This window comes from Scleropages formosus, chromosome 8 (genome assembly GCF_900964775.1).
Source record: "Scleropages formosus chromosome 8, fSclFor1.1, whole genome shotgun sequence".
Lineage (NCBI taxonomy): Eukaryota > Metazoa > Chordata > Actinopteri > Osteoglossiformes > Osteoglossidae > Scleropages > Scleropages formosus.
Window position 1 is genome coordinate 6189779 of NC_041813.1, and position 24729 is coordinate 6214507.

The 24729-nt window shown below is 44.8% G+C and overlaps 1 long non-coding RNA gene across 2 annotated transcripts in view; it reads left to right on the forward strand.

The window, feature by feature from the left end:
* Nucleotides 1–24729, forward strand: part of LOC108942757 (uncharacterized) — a 44316-nt gene that overhangs the window by 11569 nt on the left and 8018 nt on the right. For both annotated transcript variants that reach the window (XR_001966740.2, XR_001966741.2), the window contains exons 3-4: nucleotides 17801–18025; nucleotides 19430–19470. This is a non-coding gene — a long non-coding RNA (uncharacterized LOC108942757). The remainder of the gene's footprint in view (nucleotides 1–17800; nucleotides 18026–19429; nucleotides 19471–24729) is intronic.

Here is a 24729-nt window from a genome sequence, read left to right on the forward strand (position 1 = left end):
TCTCAGTTATGGTAACATTCAGAAAACCATAAACTTCAAAGGCTGCAACTGCATGTAATTGCAAAACTATTTTTCAATCAATACATTTACATTTATTCATTTAACAGAATAATGCATTTAATATGTGTTTTTGTGCATTGGAAGACTATATGTAACAATAAGGTGGTAACAACTGGCAGCTTTTAGTGAAGGATACTTAGTTAATATAACAACATGAGCCATAGAGACTGTCTAAGAAAAGTTATTCCACAAAACTGGTTGCTGTATTTTTAATAGTCTGGGTAAGGTCAGGAGGTTTGAGTCTTTGGAAAGTGCTGAAATAGAGCATGTCAAGGATAATGTGATAAATCAAGCTGGCTTGGCGATCTCGCCCCCGCTCTTTCTGACAGTGTGTTGATATGGACCATTTCCTCCTCACGCTTCACGCTACACCCTCAGGAGCTGCATCTAATTTAAAGAAAATCGGTTGCATACCAAAGTAGCAACCCAACCCCATTGCTATAAAATGTGCATATAATTTAAATATGGCACACATAAATCATTGTAAAGATTAATTAAAATATATAAAACAAGACCAAGCACAAACAAACAACTAGCCAAGCCAAACATTTTGTGTCCTTGTCATTTTGAGGCTCTTTGCTGTAGACTGTTGACATTTGTGTTAAAAGACAATTGCAAAGCACAGAGTGTATTTTAAGTACAATAAAACCCCAGCATACTCTTTCATAAACATATTTTCTTGAAAAGCGAGCATAATTGGCCCCGTCTCTAAACTGTTGTGTTTGTGGCGGATGCCGGTTTCTGCTGCGGACGGGTGAAAGCAGATGAAACGGGTGTGGCCTGTGGCTTTGCCCAGGGGTTCAAACAGAAGACATGCTATAAAATGAACCGTTCTGTCTCTGTCACAGCTGCTCATGATTTCATGCAAGATGAATGATGCCACAGCTCTATCTGGGTAAAAGAATGAAAGCCTTCCCCTAGTCTGACTTGTTTCCTTATGCTTTCCTCTGTCAGTCTGTCCACTCCCCAACCTCCCAATAATGCCCCTCCTCTAACCTTCACTCCTCCATGAGAGCTCTATTAGCTTCAGTGTTGATACATTTTTATGCCCCTCATTAACAGCAATGCCACTTTTTTCAAAGTCCTTTTCATCATTAGAAAATAGCATGCCAAAATACAGGGTAATTATCACAGTCGAAGAAGTACCATCAGACTGGATGAGTAAAGTGGTAATACACTGATTTTGCTGTCCAGGTGCCCATAGTGTATTACTGGATTCGGTTTCATTCCTCCTCTCAATGTCTGACTGTGCTCCTTGTGTGCTGGGGTCCATACTTCACATGGTAGTAATCATGCACAGCACATGTCCAAGTCTTCAGTTGTCCGCAAACTCTGTTATGATGTCACAGAACATCATAATCCATTTGAATTCTTTTTTTTTTCCCAAATTACTCTTGATTTTAAGTTGTGATCATCTATAGAACTCTATCCATCTAAAAAAAAAAAAAAAAAAAAAAAAAACAACAAAACCCATATGACTGTGACCATCAGAATTTAGTGAGTTCTGAGGAGTTTTTTTTTTTTTTTTTTGCAGAGGGTGGCTTGTGGAAGTATGAATATGTAAAATATGAAAAATAAATATAAAATTTAAATACTAGACGGAGTGTTAGTGCACTCTTGCATTTTTGTAAAAGAAAGTATAGGAGAAGCAGGCTGAGCTTTGATTGTTTAGATAGATTAGTTAAAAAAGATGTTTCTAATTGGCCACCGGTGCAATAATTAGGATGGAGACCACTATTTTACAAGGGCATTACATATTGAGTTTGTTGCAAGCATACAGACTCCTCGAGCTTATTCAGTCCAAACCCAGACTCCAGGAATCAGTCCCACTTCAGGAATTCTAATTATAACTTTCATGTGGAGGGCAAAAAAACAGTGGAAACCAGTAACTGCTGCACTGCATGTAGTCGCACAGCTCATTGGGACTACAGTGCGATGTCCAGGGATGCGTATTAAGTAGTCTGGCGTATGAGTACGTTAGTGTTTGTGTGTTTGTGCGTAAGCCTGTGTGTAGACGGAAACTCTCCTGGGAGGGCAGGAGTCTAGAGGGGGCTCTGTAGGTTCCTACCCCCCCATTGTTCCACAGTTAGTAAATGCTAATTTGAATGTTTGCTGGTGTTCCAAGGCCATAAATAAATACAGCCTGCATGGCGTCATTACGGCTGCTACTGGAGAACACAATGAGCGGTTGCCTCAGGCTGAGCAGTCTGTCACCAGAGGAAACAAGTGAGCTCCAACTGTACATGAGTGCAGCTTGAGTATGCCGGAGAATGAGTGGCCACTGGGAGCTAAGGGAAAACCATATTAAATCGTTTCTGTTCCCACTTGAAGTGTCCCACGGAGACGAGGGCTGTACCAAATGCAACATTTTTAAACCTTTTAATTTCCTCTCCATCTCCTCTAGAGTAAAACAGAAAGGGCATTGCAGTGTTAATGACCAAAGATTTACAGAATAAATGTCATGATAATGGAGCCAATGCAGTTAAAAGGTTTGTGTTATCTGGGTGATTTGACAGTTCTAGTTGGACTCTGGTATACAAAGCAAACCTTGTGCCATGGTGGGCAGCAAGAGCCCTTGGCATACCTGCCATGCTGACACGTTACCCCATCTCGGCTTGTCCACCACCATGACCACACCCCTCCACACAAGGCCCTTCCCACACGACTGGTTATTTTCTGCTACATTACGAGTACTTCAGCAGTGTGTGCTCTACACATGGCCTGCATTAGGATCAAACGGAGCTCTATCTGCCATATATTCTCAGTGTATACAGCTCAAGGCCCATAAGCAAATCATTTTCTGTACTGCAGTTTAACCTGGGGCTGGGCTAACCAGTTGAGGAAGCTCTCTGCAGGAACCTCTTAGCTCCGAGAGACCGGGTCTCAAAGTGCCATGAGGGAGTCCAGACTGTTTGGATGCCAGCTCTACACCGCTTTCTCTGCACGTAGACATCTTCGGAATGAGTCAGCCGTATTTGAACAAAGGTTCAAACCCAGGCCTCCTGGTTGTTCCTCTCTTCCATCTCCAAGGCTCTGTGAAAGCTTTGTTCCTCCAGTCCCTGTGGGGCACTTCATCTCCATTTAGGAATTAGAGATTAGAGTGCTTGGTTTGTTTGCTTCCCCCCCTAATCTTGGCTGCTAATGGGAGTACATTAAGCAGGGGAGGTGGAGGCTGGGGCAACGGCCAGGGCACACTGGAAGACACATTTTTACCATTTGTAAACAACACTACTCTTCAGCCAGGCTGGGAGAGGCCGAAAGCAGCAATGCTTGTTGTGCTGTAGGTCGAAAGTTACTGGTTCTTATGGGACTGAGTATCCAGGATGGGGTAAAAGGCAGTGACCTTCTTTATTTTCTCACTGGCCAAAAATGGATGCCTCTGTGTTATGAATTCCAGTACTGCAAGGAGATGGAAATGCTTAGAAAATGGGCAGACCATTCTGTTTGTCTATCTGGACTGCTGTAGTGTGGCCTTAGGGTTGCCATGCTGCATAGTCTTTGTAGTCTGACACTGCCATTGCAGTTTGCCATCGTGAAAAGGAGACCGTGTGGTCATGAAAAAAGCCAGCAAAGAAATGGATGTGCTCATAATTTCAGTTCACAAGAACATCCACACTCTGGAACACAGGGGTCATTACATTTGGCTCCGCATGGGGAAGTTTTGGGCACCATTTGCAGCATCAGCTTTCTCCTCATTAGCAACATCCAGGAGTCCACCAATGCTTTCTACTCCCTTACAACTGTCCCCTGTCTCTGTGTCACACACCAACACACAAGCAGAACTCCAAACTGGATAAATGACAGATTTTACAATAGTCAGTGTGTAAGAATCTTATTACAGTTTTGTTGAACTGCTTGTAAAAACATTTAAAAAAGAAAAAAAAAAAACTCTAAGAAGCTTTCAGATGCTGTATTTCATCCTCCATCGACAGCCACGAGTCATTTTCTCTCATGAGAGGAACTGCTCGAAGCTGCTCCTGTGGTTTTTTAATCCCCTGTCGTTCTCAGGCATACTGCACGATGAAGCAGGGAAGTTCAGCAGGGGCAGGAAAGGCTCCCTGAGCAGGCCTCACGCCTTCACCAAGACCTACCTTCCTGGGAGAATGCACTTCAAAGGAGGCCGCACGCGGCACCGTGAAACCCAATTCAGCCCGCGGTTTAGATAAACCAAATGACCTTAATTGATGTCAGGTGGATTATCGATTTGATCCCAAACAAATGGTTATTTCTTGGCACGTTTGCCTTTCGCCCGGTGTTGAAACGCACGCTGATTCGATTACAGTAGATTACAGTGCCTGACATGATAATTGTGCCTTAGTTTTGCTCTTTCACGCCACATTGCTCAGGAATATCTTTGACAGATGTTCCGTGTTGAAGCCCGCAGTGGGCAGAGATGAAATTACCTTCCACCCCCAGTTTCACATCTCCTACTGACCCAACTGCACCTCTTGCTTTGCCAGCACCAATGAAAATATGTATAATGATGGGAATAATTCCGGACTGTAATTAGAATGTTGAGTCAAAGGCACTCATTCATGAAGGCTTTCCATAAGTAAAAATGTAAGACGCCTTGTATCAGCTGGCCTATGACTAAATGGATAGCATAAGGCAGGTTTAAGCCTGCATCACAGATCCATGAATGACTCAGACAAGCATAGGTGTAATTTCTAAGGATTTTCTACGCAGCTAAAATGTGCTCTTGTACACCCAACTGGCTGTTTTTTTTTTTTTAAAAAAAAAAAAAACTGTGTGTGTGTGTACATGCACACCTGCATTTGTGTAAACTAACTTCATTCTAGGTTGTTTTCTGAAGTGCTCTGGTAATTTGTGTCACTGCTGAGACTCTGATTTTGCAGCGATGACAAATAGGAAATTGTTTTTTTGTCTGCTGGAGTTATTTGTGTTGATTCTTTTTAGAGACCAGCACCTTCATAGCGATGATGTGGTCCTTCCTCCAACACTTCCATCTTATAGAGCTGGACAGGGTCCTCTTCCAACAACTGATACCCTAGGCTGCAGGAGTTGCCTTTCAGAGGTGGCATATTTTTTCTAAGTAATATTAGAAAATTCACAGCCATAGCTGCAAGCTCAGGCGCATGCATCTTTTAAACAAGGCATTAGCGATTAAACATTCCAGAACAGGATACACTAGAGATTACAGTGGCAGAGCTGCACTGGAATCCTGACTGTTCCTCCATACAGATTATACTGCACAGAGAGTGAGAGACAGAGATAAAGGGACTGAACACTGTCGGTGTTACACAGCAGATCCCGCCAAGATCATGGCACCAATTATTGTTGGTGAATTGTGAAACCATGTAACAAGACATAGGTTATGACTTTAAAGTAGCTCAATCAATTTGAACCACGTAGGTCAGGCTGGGGCACTACAGCTTCATTTAAAGGTGGAATTTCCTATGTCTGTGGTGGTCATGTGGACTGCATGGGGATTTTTCTTCCCTCAAGGTTAGGAAGTTGAGGAAAGGCCTCCATAGACTAACAAATAAGCTCAGCAGCTGAAGTAGCTCAGTCTCTGTGACTCAGTGTCATCTGAGACAGACGTACGTTTTTACTTGTGATTCACATAAGTTGCTCCTGATTGTGTGATGACAGCTCTACTGTAGCCATAGAGGATTAATGGCCTAGCCAGTGCAGAAAAGTTAGGTAATGATTTTAGCTTTTAGCTGTGTCTGTGGGGCTAAATGTGGTCTGTAGAAATTAAATCTTGCTTCAGTCAGTTTAAAAAATATTATTATTATTATTATTATTATTAATTCACTTACAGTAGGTGACACTTATTAAAAGCCATTTACAGTTTGAGATTACTGTACCTATGTGGTTTAAATTATTTACATTTATTCATTTAGGTGACACTTTTCTTCAAAGCGACTTACAATGTTAAGCTACTTACAATTATTTACCCATTTATACGGCTGGGTTATGTTATTGCAGCAGTTCAGAGTAAGTGGATTACAGCAGGAACTGAGATTTGGACATAGGTATTATGAAAAAGTTGAACCATTCGCATTATATCACGGAAGGAAAAACACAGTGATGTCCTGCATAGTGTTCTTACTGCAGGATAAGCAAACCACCATGTTCTTTGTGTGTTCTGTAAGTTAACACATCTCATCCTTTTACTGCTGATGTGCTTCCAACTGTCCAGTCAGCCTGCATCCCTCATTCTCCCAGCCCAACCACTATCATTACATTGTCCAGACATCTCCAGTTTACATCCCTTTTTCCTTCCTTCCTCTTCACTTCCCACTCTACCTCTTTTAGTCCTTGTCATAGTATCAGAACCCCCTCTGCTCCCATCATGTCCCTCTAGCTCTCTCTTACCTTCAGCCACCCCCCCCTTACTTTCATTCTGGCCATTCTGCTTAGTCTCACTACCCTCTTTCCCAAGGGCAGGGACCTGGAGACAGAATGCCACGAACCCCCACTGCTGCTCCTGCAGATGTCTGTTATTCCTCTGGCTGTCACCACGGCAACAGAGCTGGATCGTCTCAGGGTTCCAAGGGTCCTCAGCAAAAATAAACAAGCTGTTGCAACAGGGGAGGGACAACTTTCTACAGTATGGAACTGACTTCCATCACTCAGTGACCATATCCTTCTCAGCGTCACACACATTCCTGTGTCTTAACAAGGGGCATGCTGGTTTTTCCACTGATTGTGCACAATAAACAGACTCATGAACAGAACCACACTTGTTCAGATTTTTGAGAGATAAAATAAGATGCTAGGATTGATGTGGCACAACGTTAAAAGGATGTGGAACTGAAGATGAATATACAATGGCATATTTCTTGTGTGTTACTTCATGTAAGATAATTAAGAGAAATGGCAAACGTATTGCAGACCCTAGTGTGTCAACAGAGCAACCTTTATGGACCCTGTTCTGCACAAACCAGCATCTCAGCCAGACAAGTGCCACACCACTTGTCTCAGTCGTTTATCTGAATAGTAAGCAGACACCACAGTCTGATGAAGCCCCGCAGCTCCACATTTTCAGCTTCCCTGGGCTATGTAAGTTCCAGGGCAGTCTGTGGCATTTGAGAAACACACTGTCTCCCTACCCCCTCTCCCAGTGCCACACCAAAGTCCATCACTTCCCACGGTAGAATTGTGCCATTTCACTTTTTCCTGAGCGAGTGGAAGTAAGATGAAGTGGCTTAGTGAAGATCTGAATGAAAGACTGTATGTTCAAATCTCACCCCCCCCCCCCCCCCCCCCCCCCCCCCCCCCGGCCGGAGGACACCCAAGTAAATGGGGTGTTAATCCATGTTTGCAGTCATGGAGCTGGAGCTGCCCGGCTAGATGTACGGGTCTTGGCTATAGCCAACTCCCTGAAATCCTTCTCACTACCTTTCTGGCCCACCTCATACACGCTTCTTCAGTTTAGATTGAAAAGTAGTGGCTTCAGGAACTGGCTCAGCAGCACAGTCATGATGATTTCCTGTTTTTACTATAAATTTTTCATGCTTCTGTTTTTGGTTTTTTTTTTGTTTTTCCCCCCATGAAAGTGGACTTATCTTTGCAAGTCATCAGACCTTTCTCTCATTCTCTCTCTGAAAGATATGACAGAGTTTAGTAAGAACAGACAGAAATGGAATTTACCATCAATGACAGATGATGGAAAAAATTAAGGGAGGAAGGGAGAGAAAGCAAAAAGGAATATGTTCTCTTTAGTTCTAGATTTAAAATAATCCACCTAACTAGTAAAGATATCACCCCACATAGCCTTAGATGTTGCTTTGGAACTAGTGTGACCCATAAAAATTAAGATGTCAGGATACTAAAGTTGACATTCTCAGATCATCACATAAATCAATCTCCTGTCTATATGTTTTTATTTCATGCAGAAGCTGTGTAATTTGTGTAACATTTAATTTCCTGTTTTCTTATTTTTCTCTTACTTCATTGTTGTGTTATATTTGGTTTTAATGTTAATATACAAGTAAAGGATGTCACCACCTTGCCTTGACACTGGGGAAGTGAACAAGAGGACGGAGGTGAATGCGACATGGGGCTTTATTGTATCTTGCGCTTTGTATATTTGAGCAGATGTTGTTGATTCACTGGAGACAGTCTCCTTACAAAGGTGTTTGCTTATAAGACACTACTGTAAAAAATGTGGAACTATCTGTGACTGTTTTCCTTTAGGAGCTAGAGGTGAGAGTCAGGATCTGTACACTTTGTTTCACTACTTGGGAGGTTTACTCCGGCTGGGAGGAAGGGCAGGTTTTGCTGCACCGTCATTGTGTCTCCTCTCTCTCTTGGGGTGATCGTATAAATAAAGCACATTAGCCTTAGGTCAGAGGTGGATTGGGTTGGGGGTAAGGGTTGAAGTGCTCCAGGTGGGGGGGCAGTGGATGGTAAGGAATGCCAGTGCAGACAGCTGCCGACTGCTTAAGAGGCTGATTTACAGCCTTGTACTGTGGATTGCTAGCTGTTATGCTGCTCTTTCTGTCAGGGTGGAGGCGGCCAAACTAACCCAGCCCCACCAGTCCTGTCAATCACCTCTTCCCAGAGAATCCCAGAACAACCCACCGTCTTCTCACGGTTTCCTCTGGTACCGCCTCAGACTCCTTCAGTGCGCAGCATCTCCCAATACCAGGGGTAGGATATCACCAAAGTGGTCAACCATGAACATGGAACATGACCATATCCTATGAGTGTTCTTCGGAGTTCTGTCTTTAGCTGCATGCAATAAAGCTCAAATGTATTTTTCATTGAAACTTTATTTTCAATATTACTGAGAGAGTTGAGAATGGTGTGAGATCATCGAGGAGTCTTGTTTGGCCTTTTTGGTTCATTTTGACTTGGTACGGTGTTTTGGTACGTGAACAGGCAGCAGGAAACTGGTTGCTGTTGCTGCGCCGCAATATTTTTCAAGTAGTTATCCTATCATTTCAATTGTGTGGAATCTTGCATGTGCCTAAATGTCAACGACTGCCCCCTGTCTCCTCTTCAAAGTCTGGGAACTGACTAGGTCAGCCTGGGAATGAATGGGCATACCCACGCATTAGCTCAGGCTTGGCCAAAGGGGCTTCCAGGGAGGGTCTTTCCACTGCAAGCTGCTAACAAGCCTGGATGAGCAAGTTCTGGAGTTGAGCCTGATTCCACCAAGGTAGCAATACCACAGATGTGCGTGTAATCTCATCGGTGTCATGCCCCTCACATAGTTAAAGTGCCTAACAGGACATGAAGCCAGATGAAATGAAACAGATGTCTCAAGGAAAAAGGAGGAGTCACCTAAACCCCACACTCACCCTCTGTCCTGTCCACTACCTCTGCTCCACACTATCCCCTCCCATCTCTGCTCATATATCACAGTGCCTCTTTTTAAATACTGACTCCATAAGGATGCCACATAGCCTAAAGAAGGGGAGCAGGGAGGAGTGTTGTGGTAGGATGTAGGCAGTGAAGAGCACAGAGTCCTGGAATAATTGAGTCTTGGAATAACCAAGTCCCCCCGAAGATTAGCTGGAGCTTTGTACTGAGGTCACAGGGCTGCCACCCAGGTGTAGAAGTGTGACGAAGGTAGACTCATTCGCAGGGAACACACCCCAACACACCCCCACTATTCAGTCCCCTCTGTGTGGGAGCTCCAGAATCCCCCTGTGAATGTGTAACCTCTTGTCCAAATCTAAGAAACCACCTAGTTTCCAAAGAAACAAACTAGCTAAAGAAAAAATACCCAGCAATCCAGAAGCAAATAGGCTTCATAAGCTAATTTGTTTCCCAGCTATTTCACACAAAATACATGGGGAAACACAAATAATTATGGAGCATACCCATATTAAATATAAATTACTTCCTTTGATTTTGCAATTCAGCAGTTCTCCGAGATAGAGGGCATTTATTCCACCACATTGAATCCAGAACCAAGAACCTTCAGGCTCTTGATTTTGGACTGTTGAAGTCACCAAGCGGTGTGGTTGGAGCATAGCAAGCGATCAAGTCCTGTAGGTATCAGGGTGGGCATCCTTTGACCTTCCTGTAGGTCATAACCAGAGTCTTGAACTTGATACAGACAGATACAGGAAGCCAGTGAAGAGAGACGAAGAGGGGCGATACAAGGGAATGTTTTGGAGGTCAGACTCTGCAGCGGTATTCTGGAGCAGATGGAGTGACTTGATGAAAAGACAGGAGGGAGTTGTGGTAGTCCAGGCAGAACATCACCATCGCCTGTCCAGAAGTTTCAGAGTGAGTTGGAGGATGCTAATACACATCCCTGCGCATGACAAATATCCCCTTTTATGTCTCTCCTTTACTCCTTTCTCCCTTTACTTTTTACATTGTCAGTCCAACAAAATCCACCTTGAGGTCTCACAACCTGGGCCTTAAATCTGCTGCTGTTTGAATTTACAAAGTTGCGGGACAAATATCTGAACACAATTTCAGCATCTGATTTTAATGTAAAGCTATTGCTGGTAGGATGAAATCTTGGAGGGAGAGCAGCAGTGAGTATTCAGTGTCTTTAATGCAGCTAAGAGAAAGAGTTTTATACCATACATGTGACACATTTAGATTGCCTCTTCTGAGCTCCCTAGTGTAAATTCCAGACATAGATTCTTGCTCTTCCAGGGAGCAGCACGGTCTCCCAGGAGCAGCCCATCAACAACACCTCTCCACACGCTGAGCACCAGGGGGTAGCACATGCACTCTCAGGCTCAGCAGTAGGGAGGAAGGGACGGCGGTAGTCCAGACTCACCAGGCTAAAGTCTCAGGACCAAAGGGAATGTTCCACTCTAGTGAGGCAGCACAGCCAAATACCACCCTTGTCAATAATTTCTATTCATTTGCATTTTCTTGTTCTTATGTGACCCAGAAATTCACATACATACACATGGAGGCATTATTAGACATTATTCCAAATACTCACATGAACATACGCATACGTATATTTTGTGTGTACCAAAGGATAATATGTATTTAAATTTTATACAATATGTAGATATTACCAGACACATGCAAGACTAATGGGGTCTCAGGCAGACATGCTTTGCAGGCACGTTCTAGATAAGCGTGGCTCTCAGCAGACACAGAGAAGCCAGATATGTCAGCTGTACCTTGTGATACACGGTTTGTGGTCTTGGGCATTGAGATATGGAGCTGTGTGTATCCCAAGACCTGTAGGTTGGCTAATGATGAGCCAGAAGGAAAACCCTATCCACAGTTTTCAGAGTGCCACCTAGCGTACCAGTTAGGACAAGGGACTCTCAGTGTCCCAACCAGGTTGACAACTCACCCTTTACCTTGTTGGACAGTACATTTGCTGACACAGAAGTGTGAGACAAGCAAGCTACATAGTACACTGTTGCAGCTTGCTGAGTGAAACAGGATTGCTAAAAGCATGATTTGTGCAGTATCTGAAGGCACTGGTACTGTACTCATCACATATATAAATTGCATGTGGTTCTGGGCTACTGCTATTGTGAGGTAAGCACATTTCACGCTTTGCATTTGTGATATTTAGACAGACCATGAAAAGTTTGTAATGTGTAATGGGCATCATCAGTTTTTTTTTCAGACTCAGAACAAGACAGGGCACCCCCATTCTTTCTATTTCTCCCCTTGTCATCCTATGGGGTCTCAGACACTGGTGACACTCCCTTCACACAGTCCTGAACCGAATTTCTGTTCCCAGGCTGTGGAGAGGGCAAGTGTGTTTGCGTTGTTCATATTGTTTGGTAATATTGGACCACAGCAAAGGGGAGCTGCAGCTTGGATCCAACAATAGCTGATCCAGTTTGGTGTCTGATTGTGTGTTTGCAGGCCTGCATTTTGTATCTCTCTGAGTATGGACTTGGATATGAAGATGTTTAAACACTATGTAAGAGAGTATATTTATAGGGACTCCATGTAGAAAAGAACAAAAAGGGATTCTGAAGAATCCATCAGCTGAGAATGTAGTTGTTTCATGGCTTTGGCAAAAATCTTCAATGGGGAGCTGGCTGACCCTGAGGAGGGACGGGTCAGCTCAATGAAAGGCTGTGGTAATGGGGGAATTTCACACTTGCTGTTTGGGAGCTGAGCTCAGAACATCACTGTGAAAGAGATTCTCTGTGTGAACCACATGTCCCACCCCAGGGAGGCAACCCATTGGGTCATCTGGGTGGGGGGGGATGCTGAGTGGGTGATGTCATCAGCGCCTGTGCAGTGACAGTGGTTTCATTGTGGTAATTAGCTGTCCTGAATCCTTGTGTTTTCGAATACTTTGCAAATCACTTTGCAATATCTTTACCGTTGCCATTGTATCCATGCTGCAGACACTGCTGCCTCTAGTCTGTTGGACTACACTCTGAAATCCCTCTAGCCTGACAAATCATTACATGTACAGTACTAAAATTTAGTAAAAATCTACTCTCTATTCATTTTCTTTGTAGTCTCTATGGGTGTCCTTAGTTCAGATTTTAAAAAATGCAGTGGAAATGGGCATGAAAATCTTTACATGTGCATGAGCCATCACTCATCTTTTTCAGTGACAGAGGCACAGGAATATAGGTTTGCACTGAAAGGCTTATTTTGCTATAAATGACTGTCAGTGGGCTCAGTTTTCTTTCCAGCTCTGCTGTTTTGACTTTGAGGAATGTGTTCATCTTTGTTATCCACAGAGCTCAAAGAGCTCCAGTTGTCTTTGAGAGCTCAGGGAACGGGGGGCCATTGCGTGCATCTGGCAGCCTCATCCTCTTCCCCCCTAACATCAGGCCCTCTCCATCTAGCACAGGATTCCCTCCTACACTATACTGCTTTACACTGACTGGACTGCGAAGCAGTTCCTGGCTTCAGACAAGGAATTTATAGGGGTGGATGAAAGACTCTTAATTTTAGGGTTTAGTAAATGGCACTATGACTGTCACTTCATTTTTATATTTTTGGTTAGATCTCAAAGTCAAATATCTTGACTATATTAATCTCGATTTAGCACCACTATATACTGTACATTATGATAGAGGCTCATACAAAGTGAAAGAAATGCTGAATTTCACTAGACAGTCCTGTCCTGGTCACTGAGTGCTGACTAAAGTGGTCATTGTATGAAGTGTGCCAAACCAGCTGTATCAGACCATCAGATCCTTTCATGCTCTATGAATCTCAATAACATGTCTGCTCACTTTGTGAACCCATTTCCACAGTTGAACTGGAGGTGTGTATTGTCAGAACGAGTATTATGTCTTTGCTGCCATTCCCTTCAGACATTAGTCAACATCTTGCTGGCTGGCTGTTCAGCTTTTCCAGGCATAGCAGCTGCAACCTTCTAGAACACTAAGGTGGGCAACTATTCTTAAAATTCGGCATGTTTCAGAGGGTGAATTGAAAGCTACAAGACATAATTTGTAATAAGACATAGCCACTTGTAGTTGCACAGTGCAGTCTCAACCTATTTTCCTTAGTCCACTTAGGTACCTTGGGCTTCCTTAGCCATATTTGGTGTTTATCTCCTGCTCAAATCCAGCTAATAATCCAGGGGGTGAGAGTAATCTGAGCTCCTGCATGCCACAAGGTGTGTTCATATTATCTTGTTGGCATTTTTTTCGTCGAAATCGACTTAAATTTTCAGTGGCCAGATATGTTTTACTGCAGCATGTTGCGGACTGAGTGGCTTTCTTAAACTTTGTAGTAACAAGGCCCCTCCTGAGAGTTAATCTGGCAATTTGCGGGGTCCATGATCTTAACCACTAAGGTACTTGCTGCCCTGTACACTTCATGAATGATTATGTTTTCATTCTTTTTAATTGCGTGTGAATTATCTGGTGGCATTTTGACATTATTTGATGGTCAGTGTAACTGTATTTATTCAGAAAGTTTTACAGAAGTCATTGTGACTGTTTGAATTACCTGACACAGGTGTACCAAGGTATTTGTGCTCCCTGAAGCTGTGTTTGCTCCGCATCTTTAGAGATGGCAGATGCATGATTGATGTGGAGTTGCATGTGGAGGGGGGGAATGCTTGGGGGAGCACGAGCTCCAGTCTGGACGTGCTGCGTGGCTGGTGAGGAAACCCTGGCCGCCGACCAGGCAGATGGAGAGAGCTTCTGGAAAACTACAAAACAAGGAGGATTAAAACGGTGAATGGGAGTTAATGCAGATGGGGAGTGCAAACAGCAGACAAGGAGGCAAGATAAGTCAGGCAGAAAGAGATAGCGGTGAAACCATGCAGATGGATGCTTGAAAGGGACACCTCCCAATATAGGCTAAAATAGCCTCAGAGACTGTTCACCAGGGGCTTGTTGTGAATAAACACATTTGAGCCACTCTTTTGAGGCCCTGCCCCATTTGCTCAAGCAGGTTTGTTGGAACATGACATGACGGGCTGGTGGGGATTGAAACCCCCACGGTGGGAGGACCTGACCTGACTCTCCACAGCAGCTGAGCATTCACAGGTGAGATACAAGCAGCAGATAAACAACAGCCCTGAGAGGCTTTATTAAGGGTGAGCAAAGCGGCTCCCTGCTCACCTGATCGCCATCTGACCCGCAGAGCCTTACCTCTGCTCCACATTCCCATGATAACGGAAAGCAGATAAAGAGGCTGTGCAGGCAACTCTGACAGCGGGGTCAAAACTGAAGGGTGTTTTCGTTGGTCGTGGCGAAGGGGGTTCATTGTCCAGCTCCGTTTTCCCATCTGTCCGGGTACAGTGTTATCATACCTGTAACCCCTGACAGATGGTGTGCAATGTTTGGCCTGTTTGTAGCGTTAGCAAAACATGTGAGACTAAATGTTTGCACCAGAAGACTAACAAAGCAGACACTACAGATAAGTGGACCTGCAAAATGCCCCCCTCTTAAGAAACCTCCCCCACCTGCAGCACACAGTTGTGCAACATAACAGCAGCTACAAACATGAAACAGTCATTAAGACAAAGGGCATCTTTTCACGGCTCCTCGACAGCTTACCAAATCAGCCTCTAAGGAAGCCTGGTCATCTTGAATCAATTAGATAATAGCCTCAAACATTTTCCTGTTTATAATTTTGTGCACAAATCACAATATTCTGGGCCAGGGGAAATACATGGAATCAGATATTTTTTATCCCAGGTGCTGGGTAAGAGGCCTGTTGGGAAGTGGACTGAGGGGGTAAGATGACTTGGAGACCACCTGATTTCCTTACCCACATGAAATTCCTTCTCAGGCAAATCCCTGACACAGTCACCAATACCATGACTGGCTCATGAAAGAAGATTACGTACACCATAGATCTCCTACTGTGGCCTCCTTTGGGAGAATAACACTGCGCTCTCCTTCTTCCAAAACAACTTGTCCGTTCTTAGGAAACTGTGCATTAGATACCATTGTGACTGAATTGCACAATACTTTCCATGTATGAATTCCTTGCTGAGGTGTGATGGGAACATTACTAGTTGAGTAAGCGCCCAAGTCTAAGAGCAGGTATTCAAGTGGGACACATTTGGACCACATGGACAGTGCATTGACTGTTTGTTGCTCTTCTGGCAGTCATTATTTAAATATAGTAATTTGCCATAGGAAAAGATACAAAAGGTTGTTAGCTGGAAACTTAAAAACATTCTGAAACACTTTAGCATAGGGTTCGTGGACCTCTGGACTGTGTGGAGACAGAAGCTGGCTGTGGTGTTACAGGTTTCTAGGTGATGAGCTTCCCCTTCTCCTTTGACTGGAGTCCCACAACAGCCAGAGAACATTTCAGGTACGTAGGTTAAAACTGTTTTGTCGCTACATTCCTCTCCGTAGACCTTGAGAGAAAGTTGGGAATTGGGATTGCTACCTCCGCCCACCAGGAGACAGCTGATCACATGCTCTCCTGTGGGACATAAGGTCATGGAAATTCTCAGCACCCTGCCTTGCTCTACTGAATGAAATACCGTTTACAGCTTTTTTAATGTTCACTTTTAGTGTCTTAGCATTCAGTAGCCTGCAACGTTCAGTTTGGAGTGATGACTAAGAGCACATTTGAAAACTGGGCCAAGTGGCCATGTGAGAGACACTGTGAGATGCACTGCATTATTGGAACGATGCTCTAGGTTGTGGTGCAGCACTCTGCAATCGCAATTCTATACGTTTGTGTTTTTGTCCTCTGTTTTGCACCCTTGCGCTTTCATACTTTCACCTGAAGTTTATGAAATCATTAGTTCTTAAATTTATTTGATATAATGTTAGTATTACTTTTTATCAGTTCTTTTTGTAATGCATACACAGCTTTTTTCCCTATGATATTGGGATGATTTTGGGTTAAATGTTTTTTGAGTGCCTTTAATACTAATTGAAACATAAACTGGTTTGATTTTTCCACCAGTGTTTTGATAACATCTGACATCTGATCACTAAGTTTAAAGCCAGTAAGTCTCCATTGCTCTATTTCTGAAAGAATAATGATTTCCTATTTTGCGATTTGCAAAAAAAAAAAAAAAGACCTACTGTTTCTGTTTCTGTCTCACACACTCACACGCACGCACACACACACACACTCACTAACTTACTAGCAAAGGCACGCAAACACATGCCAGTGCGTCTGCGCTGACGTTTCCCAGTCCCAGTCGGCCCATTATAAATGGGCATCTGGGTTTGCCATAATAAACACACTCTGACTGTACACTGTGCAGACGCCCTCAGTTGAAACCATGCGTGTCTCCTTCCCCCCCACTCCCCCATCCAGGGGAGATGCCCTCCACCAGGTTGGCACGACAACAGCCTGATTGGAAGCTGATAGGCCATGGTGGGTGGCATGGCCATGGGTGCCGGGGCCAGTGGAAGGAAGGGGGTGGGTGAACCGGACATGCATTGTGTCCCGATTGGTTTCTTGTTCAGGATGTGTGTCTCAAGGCCTTCTCAGATTAGATAAGAAGTATAAAACATTCTCGAAAACCTTCTTGGTAGGTCTTTGCCTGTTCGTTGCGCATCAGTGCCCTTGCTGTGTATAACCTCTCATTTGTTATCACCATCATGTCTGCCGTCCCTTTGCTGTATTAACCAACCGGGCACCTATGTGAGGATGATGCAGCCGCTGCACCTTTCCGTTTTAACGCCTCGGCTCTCTCTCACTCAAACACACACTGACCCTCTCCTCTTTTCACATTTCTTCTCTTTCTATTTTTCTTTCCTTTATCTATTCCTCTCATCTCTCCACACTTTCTCTTCCCCCTCTCCCACTACCCTTCGTCTGTGTGTCCATGTCCATGTTTGTCTCTAATTCTGTCTCCCTTTCTCTTATTTTTGTGCTTCTCTCATGTATTTCACTCTGCTTCCATGTGACCTTGCCATATGATGAGGAAGAAAATTAAATGCACACAGAATACTGTCATTCCTTAAATAATTAGTGAAAATTAAAGTTAGAACTCGGGTTCCAAACACACTCCCTATTAATTTAACTATATCTTTCAGCACACAGTGTAGTTAAAACATGTGGAAGTGTTTGCCCGTGGCCAATATAGCTGCTTAAGAGTGTTATGTGAACTGTGTACATATCCCAAGAGGACAGAACACTCATTTATTAAAAAAAAATTAGTATTTGTTTTGGCTGAGTTTTGGACAGTTTAAAAATAACAATTTCAAATTTCTGTTTAGGAATCTGTCCCTAAGGTCGATTAGGATGTATGAACCCATATATACCAATAAACTTGTAAAATGCTTGGGGTTATAGAGTACTTCACATTAACACTGTCTGTGAAGCTCTGTGTACATTTGGCTGTGGCCTCTTCACACATCTGTGTCTCAGCATCCTCACGTGGTCTGTACTGTACACTGTTGTGTTGCAGGAGAGCCAGCTGGGTAAAGGAGGGAGTCAAACGGACCTGGATGACTGCCCGCTGTCCTCCAACTCATTCACCCTAGTCCTCCCATGACTGTGTCAGACACGGAGACCCAGTAGGAGATGGACACAAGCCACCATTCATTTCCTAAATCTCGTCGTACATGCTGCTTGGACCATGGACACATTCTCCCTGGCACCTCTCAGGATATGGGCATTAGTGATTAAAGAGGTAGGCAACTCTCCACTTGCTACTTGCCATTACCACTCACCATGACCTCAGAACACAGCCAGCAGCAGCAGCAGGACATACTCTTTGATTTTTTTTTTTTTTTTTTTTTTTTTTAACTACAGGGTGAAATTTGATTGGCTTGTTGTTTAATGGATGCTTATGGAGGGGTGCAGCAGCGTAGCAGGTTTGGCCTGTGCCCGCTCTCTGGCGGGTCTGGGGTTCAAGTCCTGCTTGGGGTGTTTTATGATGGACTGGCATCCCGTCCTGGGCGAATCATGTGTGAGTGACAGAGTGTTCCATTGATGTATGGATAAGTGACTCAGTGTAAGTAGTGTATCTAGCAGTGTAAATCACTTTGGTGAATAAGGTGTGTGGGCTCATAACACTACATAGAATTCATTGGAAGTCACCTTGGAGATAAGTGTCTGCTAAATAAATAAATGTAAATGTATCCCCTCTCCCTTTGGCCTTGTGCCCCGTGTTGCCGGGTTAGGCTCCGGTTTGCAGCAGTCCCACTCAGGACAAGCGGTTTCGGACAGTGTGCGTGTAGGCGGCGCAGTGGCACAGCAAGTAGTGCGAGAGAACGTGGGTTCAATCCCTGCTCAGCCTGTGGCGAGTTTGCACGTTCTCCACATGTCTGCATGGGTTTCCTCCCACAGTCCAAAGACATGCTATTCAGGTTCACCCATAGTGTGTGAGTGACACACACAGAGAGAGAGAGAGTGCGTTTTACTGATGTATCAATGAGTGACCCATTGTAAGTAGTGTATCTAGCAGTGTAAGTCACTGCGGTGAATAAGGTGTGTGGGCTCATAACACTACATAGAGTTCAGTGGAAGTCGGTTTGGAGAAAAGGGTTTGATAAGTGAATAAATGTAAATGTAATGTATGCTGTGGATGTGGATTATATCCAAAACATGTAACACAGCTTGTAGGAATACTCCTTCCCTTGAAGCAATTCTGGTTAAGTACACCCTTTCGTTGCCCAGTCCTTTGATCCTCTATTCATAGTCCAGCTTCTTCACCATTTTGTTTCTTTCAGCTTCATTTCCATTACAAATTTATAAATTCTCTACAATAGCTTCAGGTTATGTGACTGCTTCCTACTTTGACAATGTGACATGAAGCAAACCAGCTATGATCAAAGTTACTGAGAGTGGTATGAAAATGTTGTAAACTCACCCATAATCCAAAGATCTAGACTGACACACCAAAATACAGTAGACAGAGCCTGTTTCTTATAAGCACACTTTGAACAGTACAGCTGAAATGTAATATAAAAATATACATAAGTAATGACACTGTTCTCCCTGTTAAATACACTTTGTGTCACTGGTTTAACCCCATTCCTCTTACAGGAATATAATCAGTAGACCTCGATGCTGATTGTTGATTTCCCTCTAGGTCAATTACATGGCTTCACGAGGAAGAATAAGACCAATCAGGTAGGCAAAACCGTGAAGTCAGATGATGTGTGTGGGCTGTTTTTGTTCCTCTAGGTTTCCTCACCATCACTTTCTGCATCCTATGTTTATCCATGCCATTAATTCATCCAGAACATTCTCAGCATTGCCTTGTCTGCCAGCTGCCTAACATACACATGTGCTCTAACTGTGTTTGAGTGTGCTGTATGTTTCTGAAGTGAGACTCAGGGGAGCATAGTGCCCCCCAGGCACTGGTGCCGACAGACTTCTGTTAACGCAGCCTCATGGTGGGTCCGATACTGCAGGCTGTACTCTAGATGACTGCCTTTTAGACAGGGTACAAAGATGGGGGAAGCAGAAGGTCCCACGATAGCCTCGACACCACTTGGGCTCTTAGTAGCTGTGGTCGAAGCTGGGATTTAATTTTACTTCAGCTTCTCTTTGGATTGTGGATGTCATAATATTGATGAAAAGCCAAATCAGCAGGCGTTTTAGTAATTTAGAATGTTCGCATGTGCTGGATTGGGATCCTGAGACCCAGAGTTGACCTCACCATGCAGTGATCCCAGTTGAATATGAAGCTGAGCACGTGCGCACACACACACACACACACACACACAGCTCATCCTGTATTGAGTCATAGCAAGCCAGAGACTAACCTGGCAATGCAGGGCACTGGGTGGACACACACCCAGGACAGGACACCCATCCATCACAAGGCACCCCAAGCGGGACTCGCACCCCAGACCTGCCCAAACCCACTGCGCCCCTCGAAAGCTGAACTTGCAACTAATACATATGTAGTTGATGTTTTAAAAATTGTTCAAAAATTGTATTCAATTAATATAACATACTAGTCTGCTAGTCAGGTTGTGATTTACATTTATTGATTGTTCTGACTGGGTGATTTAGAATAGTGAAGAGGATGATCATAGTGACCGATGGCTCTTTCGGGAGATGTGTGTGACTTTTAACAAGTGTCTTTAACTAGGTGGGGGCACAGTGAGCGGTGCAGCAGGTTTGACCACATCCTGCTCTCTGACACGTCTGGGGTTCAAGTCATGTTTGGGGTGCCTTGCGACGGAGTGGCATCCCCTCCTGGATGTGTCCCCTCCCCCTCCAGCCTTACTCTCTGTGTTGTCGGTTTAGGCTCCAGTTCGCTGCAACCCCCCTTGGGACAAGTGGTTTCAGTCAATGTGTGTGTTTTTTTAAATAGTATCCATCCAGTGCCAGTGTTGGAAGAAGCCATCTACATGTTTACAAATATATAACTCAGACTGAGAGGGCTCGGGGGGGCAACGGGTTTAGCCTGTGCTTGCTGTAGGGTGGGTCTGGGGTTCAAGTCCCGCTTGGGGTGCCTTGCAACGGAGCGGCGTCCTGTCGTGGATGTGTCCTCTCCCCCCTCACACCGTGTGTTGTCAGTTTAGGCTCTAGTTCACCCCAACCCCATTTGGGCCAAGCAGTTTCAGTGTGTGTTTTTAAATAGTATCTATCTCCATCCCGTGCCAAAAGAGGCAATCTGGGGCGGTGGTGCAGCGGATTTGACCGGGCCCTGCTCTCTAGTGAGTCTGGGGGTCGAGCCCCGCTTGGGGTGCCCTACGACGGAGCAACATCCCGTTGTGGATGTGTCCCCTCCCCTCTTCCTGTTGCTAGGTTAGGCTCTGGCTTGCATCTGTGCATCTAACCCAGCCTGTGAAGACTCACCCCATCATACTCTGGTACAGGTGTGAGGAGGGTGAACAGGACCATCCCACTGGGAGGAAATGAGCAGCAGTCAAATCCACAACTGTGTGAAACATGTACTCTTGTACCCAGGTGGTCGAACCACAGAAAGCCCCTGGTCGTATCTGTGTCTGTCACCTAAGCTTCCAAAACTTCTAGAACATTATGCAAAGCAGTAATCCAGTAAATGGTACTGTCGTAAGTATACAAGCAGAAGGCTATTATCCTGGAGCTGGTTGACCTGTTGGTCATCAAAGGAGGCATGAAATGAGATAGTCTGATGTGTCTTTTAAACACTCCAGGTACATCAATGGCGTGTTCCCTCAACCCCCTGCACCCCTCCCCAACACAACCCACTGGCCCTGATGCACAGATTAAATGACAAGCCCAGACATTTATATATAGCCAGTGCCAACAATTGCTGCCATTGTGCTCTTTCTCTACCCAGTGAGTCTGCGGAGGGGTTTGTGTGGGGGGGAGGACAGGGCTGTAATAAAGTTCATCTGTGTGCAGTCCCAAAGTGACAGACAATGGTAGCAGTGTGATCCTCTGCCTTGGGGTGAGAGCTCAAGGCTAACGTCAGTAAATCCCCCCCCCCCAGGAGCTGGAGAGAGTGGGGTGGGTAACGTGGGGTGCAGTAACACGTACCCCACAGGGAACCATTTGCACTTCTCTCAGTGACACCGCTCTCTTTCATCTGTGTTCAACAACCCACCCAGTGCTGTCCCCCATTTACGGAAGTGCAAATTCACTCTGCCCGAATTACAAACCTTCAATGAACCTCTGGGAACGAACGTGACTGCAAACATTTAGGTACATAATTCTCTGGTGATCCTGCACCCTCTGTCACCCAATCACTACTGCCGTTTCACGCGCTGCCTCATTCTTAGGAGGCGACTCCCAGCCCTAGTCTACCATGGGAATCTAATACACGGGCTTGAGAATTGGTTACATCCCTACTGAGCCCCTGTGAACTGCCCAGCCCCCTCAGCACCCCCAGCCTAGTTTTCCTGAGCCCTGAACTGAAGCCAACCCCTCAAACTAAGCAGTACTGTGTGTCTGGACTCACTGTGCTAAAACTGAGATAATATATAGGTTAGTGACAGTTCCTGTGTCGTCTCCCTTTCTTTCTATCTGAATTCTAAGCTCCATTTCCTCTGAGCCTTGCTGACGGCTTCCAGCCGGCTTCTGCTTCGGTTTGACTGACATCTCTGCCTCGCCTTATCGCAGAGAATGACATCAAATGCTTTATGCTGCAGATTCCACCTCGCAGCCTTCTTCGAGCGTGCTCGAACGCAGTGGATTTTTCTGTAGAAATTATAAACTGTGGGAAGTTTTACTGGGGGTCACTTGCATCGTATGGAGCAAAACCGCAGCTGACACACCGGCTTTTGACGAATTGCGGAGTCGTACTTGATTTATCTCTGATGGGGCCCTTTCTCAGCATGCTCTCCCACCCACAGCCAACCCATCTCTACATTCTGTATCTTCCAGAACTCCCCCCACCCTGCCTCCCCTACCCGGTACTTCCCAGAAGCTTTTCAACCGAGACAAATGGACTCCAGAGGGGGAGACAGAGCTGCTTCTATCTTGTCTGGATTAGCTGAAGATCTGCTAGGGCTGCTTACTATAATTCAGGGCTACATTTCCAAAGTAATTATCATGCCTATGTTTTGTCATTTGCAGCACACAGAAGTGGTGCTGTACACCAGATGACATACCAAGCTCAGTTTCTAGATAGATTCCGCCTTTCAGAATATACCTATGAAAAGAAATTGAGCCACTAGCTCATTTACATTTATCTGTTTAGCAGATACTTTTCTCCAAAGCAACTTCCAATGAACTCTCTAGTGTTATGAGCCCACACACCTTATTCACCAAGGTGACTTACACTGCTAGATACACTACTTACAAATGGGTCACTCATCCATGCATCAGTGGAACACACTCTCTCTGTCACTCTGGGTGAAGCTGAACAGCATGTCTTGTGTCGGAGGAAACCCACATGCAAACTCCACAAAGACTGAACGGGGATCAAACCCATGTCCTCTCACATCATTCAGGTGCCGTGAGACAGCAGCGCTACTCACTGTGCCACCCCACTTTCGTGAGAAACAACTCAAGATGTAGAAACCAAGTCCTGAGGTGTTCTAGGTCTGGATAACCTACTGATGAGGAGCAGAACTTCTGTATGAGGAAACAGAGGATCCAAGGGGATGGAAGGTGATTCACACTAAAAGGGATACAAATGGAGCAGATCACAGAAAAACAAAACAAAACAAACACAAAAGCAGCTCACAAAGAGGCACGGAAATTTAGCTTGGGCTGCATACCTGAACAAACCACAACACTACGAAACAACCACAGCTGTCACAAAGCCAGCTGCCTCAGAAAAAACACTGTACAATAGTCCAGCTACAAAGAGACAATATTTACCAAGAAAAGGTACCTTCTAGTGGGGCAGCAGCTGGCAACAGGTACATGACCAGCCACAAACTGATGCAGTAGTTTAAGATGCCGCACATTTAGCTAATGAGAGTCGTGTGACTGCCTGCAGGAGCACCGTTACAATCTGCCATTCTCCTAACAACATACTTAAGAGGGGAGTGAAACAAAGTTAAATGGGTTATTATACTATTAACTACTATTATATAGCAGACAGCCATATAGTTACTTATTCCACAGTCTGTAATTTCTGTTCCCTTTTCACATTTCTATGCCCTGAAATTGAAGCAATCCAGGATAAGTAACTTCCACAGCAGGAGATCCACGTCAGCATGGGAACCTGCCACCTTCCAGGTCCCTAAGCAATGAGCTGAGGGAAAACTTTGCCGTAGTTCTCCAATTAGAAGATTGGCTGAAGACACGTGCCACACACGCATTTCAACACAATGAAATAATCTAACGATGATATAGCACAGTGTATTTCGGGGGATAGTATGAGGGGAGATGGTCCAGGAGAGGCCGAAGTAGAGGATGGGAAGATGGAGATAGCAAAACAGGATGGGGAGGGTGTTACTTGGGGGGGCTCAGCACCACACCCCTGCACCAGGAGAACTGTCTGGCTCTCATTAGCAGTTTGGGGCCCAGAGGGAGCCCTTGGGGTCTGACTCCCCACCCCACCAGCCCAGACCCTGAAGGCAATACCTCAGGAAAAGCCATAATCCCCAAACCAATAAAACACAGATGCTGCCCCTCATACATGACGAGGTGCTTTGCAATCCTCTTTCTTCCCCACCTTTCTCTTCCCCTCTAGTTTTCACAGCCCCCATCTTCTTAATCTGTCTCTTTCCCATAAACTCTTCAACAGATCATCTTTATTTCCTCCAAAGATACGGGTCATCGCTTCATTTTTCTAAAAGGCAGTCAAATGCAAAGACCTTCCAAGTACACACGCATGCGCCGTTAGTAGATTTATTTGGCTGCTGTGTCTGTCTGCCAGCGTTACTGCAACCTTTTCCACAGTGGTCCACCTTACAGCACCAAGAAGTTAGCTGCCCTATTTGAAAAGAACATTGGGGGGGGGGGATTTCATATGGCCAACAGCTGGTAGTTAAC